The sequence below is a fragment of the Coptis chinensis genome, chromosome 1, assembly GCF_015680905.1.
Source record: "Coptis chinensis isolate HL-2020 chromosome 1, ASM1568090v1, whole genome shotgun sequence".
NCBI classification, from domain to species: domain Eukaryota; kingdom Viridiplantae; phylum Streptophyta; class Magnoliopsida; order Ranunculales; family Ranunculaceae; genus Coptis; species Coptis chinensis.
Window position 1 is genome coordinate 68,675,494 of NC_141456.1, and position 6,027 is coordinate 68,681,520.

Genomic DNA, 6,027 nt, shown 5'->3' on the forward strand with positions numbered 1-6,027 from the left:
AAATTTGGCAGCAATGACTAAGTGACTCTTTGAACTTGAACCCTCTGCCTTAGAGTTAGAAAACATAGGAGACGCCATCTTACCCTTTGGATGCTAGTTTGGATAACCATGGAGCTTAAAGCAGGTATCAACTACCTGGTTATCACCATTACAATGGGTACACTTAGGAACACCTTTCTTTTACTCAAGACGAGCAAATGGTTTTCGAGCTGCCATAGCAGTCCCTTCATTGGATGTCCCACCAAGCATGGCATCCTGACGATTTGCCTTAGCACAAACCATAGCATAAACAGGTTGTATGTCTGGAAGTGGTTTAATAGCAAGAACACGACCACAAACCCCATCCAAATGAGAATCAAGACCGGCCAAGAAAACATACACACACTAAGAATTAACCTTTGTGGTATATTTCTTAATGTCATTGGCACACTCCATAGTGCAATCTTCAATAGCATCAAATTCCTACCATAATTTTTGTAGTTTTCCAAAATAAGGAATAACAGAACCTCCATTTTGGTAGACAGAAATTACCTCACAATATAACTGATAACCCTTTGATTCATCTTAGATGACCGAGTAAGTTTGTTTGGCAGTTTCCCAGATTTCCTTGGCAGTAGACAAGCGAAGAAAAATTGACCTGATGTCCTTGGTCATTGCATCAAGAAGCCAAGACTTGACTAGACAATTATCATCCTCCCAAGCTTTATATTCCTCAGAATTGATGTAAGTTGGAGCAAACTTCGTACCAGAAATAAAACCCCAACGCTTTCTGCCCCTGATTTGTTTTGCGCATTCAAGGACCACTCGGTGTAATTAGTACCATCAAGTCATTATGGAGTAATTAGTGAGGGCATTTCTTTTATATAAAGAGCAGGCATAAGAATGGAATCATTATTGGAACGCACGACAGCGGAATCATTATTGAAATTTTAATTCGGTCATTATGATATAGAACACAAACAATGAACTAGATCAATAGAAAACAACGATAAGTAAGAAGGGGGTAATAAATACAATCTGATATAATGTAACAGATTGTATTATATGACCAGAAAAAGAAACCAAACACAAAAAAAAATGCTCCAATTCCTCTAGTAATGGAGTAGTGGAAAAGAAATCAGAGTTGGCTCTGATACCATTTCAAAGATGTTTGAATGAATATTTCTAATGATCTTTATTGATATATCAAGGGGGTATATATACAAGAAGGATTCTATGAATACATAAGATCTCCCATTATTATAGGAATGGTTATAGGAGATCTACATATCTAGGAAAAGATTACGATACACTTGCTAAGATTACAATATACTTTCTAAATATACTACATACCATAACATATTGTTACTCCAACACTCAGTACCTCTCCTACAAGACCACCTTCTTTTTTTTTGGAAAGTTGAGCCTCAATGAGAACGGTGAGGAAGTATATGGGGTGGGGTGGCTTTGTTTTATCTTTTAGACCTTAACTCTCATCCTTCTCTTCAAGTATATCTTCATCGTGATGTCAGCTGATGACAATGGTGAAGGTACCAATCTTTCCTTCTTTCAAATCTTTGTACAAGTTACACAAAAAGAGTATCTACGTTGAGCATGTGCACAAACTAATGGGCATTGTATTGCAGCCTTTAGGCCCAAAGTGAAACACTTCTTGCCATTAGAATAAAAAAAGCTTTACTAAAAATTTGAGATATATAATTCTATTCCTGGAATTGTGCTAAGGATGTTAGAATTTGAAACTTCATAGGGCAAGCGGTAAGTTGAACTTTTATTGTTTTGATTGTTTAAGTTGACAATATATGTCATCTTTAAAGAGGTGTATGATGTGCAGAATGCCAATGTCTCAATAACTTAGATAACAAGCACTCATCCAATATTTGATCCAGATTGCAGTACATGTGGGACTTGAAAATAATACCAAATGAGCTTAGGAGGTCTTCTTCAAGAAAGTGAGTTAATAGAACACCTATGAAGATGCTCATACCACAAAAAAAAAATAAGAGAAGTAAAGTATAAGCAGAAGCCACACAGTTTGGTACTCAAATTGACGGGGCTTGATACTCTAGAGTAGCGGCTAACCCCAACATTACAAAGAAGTCAAGCAAAAAGTAATTTACAAATATCTCGACCACAAACACCTCCCAAATATTTGCAGCCTAAAGGGGGGCTTTCTTATGTCTCTTAAGCATTTAGTGAACCTGTCAATAGGGCTTTTAATTTTTATGTACACTAGAGTTGCTCATAAGCGTGCCTACTTAGAGCATTTCTAGTGTCATTTCTTTTATCAGATATCAATATATATAGAAATGATCACTTTGTTCGTCCATTTCTTTTTCCTGAAGGTAGAGTTTGAATTGGTTCATGTATTAACACCAGTTAACGTTATACATAGTGTAGTTCAGATTAGCACAAAGAAATTGTTAGTAATATCATTTGTATTGTAGATTTAGCCCCATATTATTTTAAAGATTGGTAAGGTAAAAGAGGTTTCAGTAACACCAATTAACAATATTGTCTTAAAGAAAATTTTTGTACATTTTGGAGCTATATAATACAAGCTTATAAATAGAATAGGGTTGGTTTTCATATAGACACCACTAATTTTTCCAAGGGCACCACACACTAACCACAAAACAAATGGGTCCTAGAAATAGGACTGAAAAGCATAATATTTTAAAATAATTTATTAATAATCAAAACAAACTTTTTTTTTTGGAAATTATATAATATTCAAAATCAAACAAGAAAGATTTATAAAATTTATCACTAATTGAAGATACTCAGTGATTTTTTTTTTTTTTAATTTAAAAAAAAATTGATTGAATTATAAAATTTATCAAAGTACAGAGGAACCTCAACATGAAAACAAATAAGTCTCAGAATATAATTTACGAATCAAATCCATAATCTTTTATCCACTTTATTACAGTTGAAATCAAAGAAAAACTTTTAAAGAAATTATTCAATCGTGCATTTTAATATACCCATTCATTCAATTTTATGGAAGATGATTAAAATTTTGAATTTTGTTAACATTGAAAAAGCAAATCGATTTAATGGAACGTAAGATAAAACCAAACTAATAAAAATAAGGGTTAACTAGTATTAGCCCCTGCCCCCTTCCTACACACACTAGATGAGATAATTAGGATCTCCCTCCCCCCCCCCCCCCTAGATGGGTTGACCGTGTGTTGTTTTTTTCAATGTATTAAAGAAGGAGACCCTAATTTCCCATCTAGTTTGGGAGATCCTAACACCAGTTAACCCTTAAACAATTTTTTTTTTATAAAAAAAATAAAAGTCACTTAACTGGTGCCTATTCAATTTTCAAGTGGTGCCTATTTGGTTTTAGGATCCGTTTGGTTTTGTTTTGGGTGTGGGCAGCCATCCGTAAAATAGAAGATAGAAGATGGGATTAATGGTATGATCGAGAAAAAAAAATGGGATTCATGGAATAACCACAAAATTCTCTTCACCAAATTTAACAAACCGGGACATAGGACCGACATAATAGCTAGTTTAAAATTCAAAGTCCCATCTATTCTAACTCTACTAAAGCGCTGTCTTTTCCAGGTTTCTCAGTGCTACACGTCGGCAAAACGGTTTCGACTCATTATTTGAATGAAAATCCCTTTCTATAAACTGCTTTCTTTCTGAAACGGACCCGACACTCGCGCCTTGTCTTTTTTGCGTCGGCTTATGAAAACTTTTCTTTTTTTAATTGTTCTCTCGAACTCCAATGGTCTCATATTCCTTGCTCTCTCCAAAAACAGAAAACAAGAAATCTGAGAGATGAGAACTATCTTCTCTTACCATTGTTCTAATGTCATCAGTTTTCCGTGTTGTATCTGTCTCAATTAACCCAGGAACCAGCTATCAATTCTGACTTTGGGTATATGTAGTCCATATACATTGTTCTCCTGATCTTAACTCTATGTTTATCGCTCCTATCTCCTTAACTTTTCAGTATTCTCTTAGAATCATTTTTTCCCCCATTTTTATATAGTTACAAATTTTTCTTACACATTTTGCGAAATCTATTGAGGCATTGTTAATGACGTTTTTTGCCCACAACTGTAACTGTATTAGCCATTTTCATAGATGGACCATAGTATGTATTGGGCCCAGAGGATAGGCCCAAGACCATACTATGCCCCATGAGAAGGAGAGAGATATAAAAGGGAAAGGGGAAGGATAGAAGAAGGAGGAGGCAACTCATGAGAAGAGGAGGAGGTAAAGAGAAAGAGTGGATGTGAACTACGGCGGCTTGATCCCGACGTGGGCACGTAGGCAACCTAATTGGTGCAACCGATCGAAAATAGAGCTTGAAACTAAGTAAAGTTAAAAGTCGCGGTATTTGGGTGCGACAAATGCGCTGTCTGTGGGGATTCGAACAAAAGGCTACACTGCTACACAGGGGCGAGCCTTCGTAATTGTCAATTGCGACTCAGCAACCAACATCCGGAACTTTAGATCTTTTTGAGCTTGATCGTGGTATTTGATTTTCATTTTCTTTAAGCTGGTGGCATTCTTAAGTAAATATTTCACAATGTGTAATTCATCCTCAGCTGCAACTTGAAAATCTTCTATCTCAATTGTTTTTATGTGCTTCATTAAATGTCCAGTAAGGTGCTTTGACAAATAGGCATCAAACAACTCCTTAGATAGCTCAGAATGGTCGAGGACACTTTCCAAGTTTTCTCAAAACATATCTCCAAAGTTTCCAGGTTGGGATAAGTCCTGAGTAAGAGGGTTAACACTTTAACTGAGTCTTTGAAAGGATCCGTCACAAGTTGCAAATGTCTCAAGCTACAACATGAGGTAAGAGAAGCGGCTAAATCTGGATCTTCGCTTAATAGCTCAAGACAACCACCAAACAAGTGTAAGGCTAGATGAGGTAACAATGGCCAGTGTGATTACAGCGGTTTCAAACTTAGGTTCTATTGAATTGGATAGATGGGCGCATGATAACTATAAAATGAGTATAAAAATGAATAGTTTACCTACGAAATGAACTATGACTTCACAACGTAAGTAAACTAGAACTACTCTTTTACGTGTTGATTATCAAAGCTTCTACTCTCAATGCGAATTGCACTAAATGGAGGTACGAAGTTCGTTCCACTCCTAGTTCCCTAGCATGGATTGTTTTCTAAGTCTAACTAGTCGCTCTTAAGTCAATGAGAGCTTTACGAAATATTATACTACGATACTTAATTAAGATGATTACTAGAAATTAACTACAAATGCTATGGAAATACTATTGTTTGACTCTAGATAAAGGAATTAGAGGGGAATTGAATCCACCTCGAATCCAACTTAATGACCTAGTACAGATTGTGGTATCTCGATTCTTACGTTTTCACGGCAAGAATTCCGAGTCTAATCCCTAGTGTTCATGGCATTTCTACCAAGTACTAACTAGCATGTGAGGTCGCCCACCCATTCTCATGGCGAAACACGACCTTCTAGAGTGGAATAGATGCTAAAACGTTTCTATACTAAACAACTAAGTTTTCATCAAGGCTTTATCAACCCCTCTAATGGAGGTTTAGCCTTGAATCATCACTCTAACATTTCCCATTGAATCTAAACTAAACATAATGTAAGAAATTTAGATTTACTTAATTTGAACAATAATGAATCTAACTTAATGGCTGGAATGAAATAGGAACAAGAATTGAAATTAGATCTATACTGGAAATGACAAAATTCAAACTTGATAAAAATACTACTTTATTTATCTAATCAATCAAGAACAATGATTCAGAGATTTAATCTAAAACAAGAATTTAAATGGAACTAAAACTTAATTTAATTAATAAAACTAGATCTAGAATTCTATATCTTAATTTAGGTCTAACTAGCTACCAATAACAAAGAGCTAAGCTTTTGTTTTTATACATTCAGATCCAAAAATCGTGCATGGGCTTGGAGCCATGGTTTGGGCCAGAGAATCAGGCCCAAAACCCAATTCTTTCAAATCCAAAAGGCCCTTCAGCTGCAGTTGGCTTCCACAGACTTTTC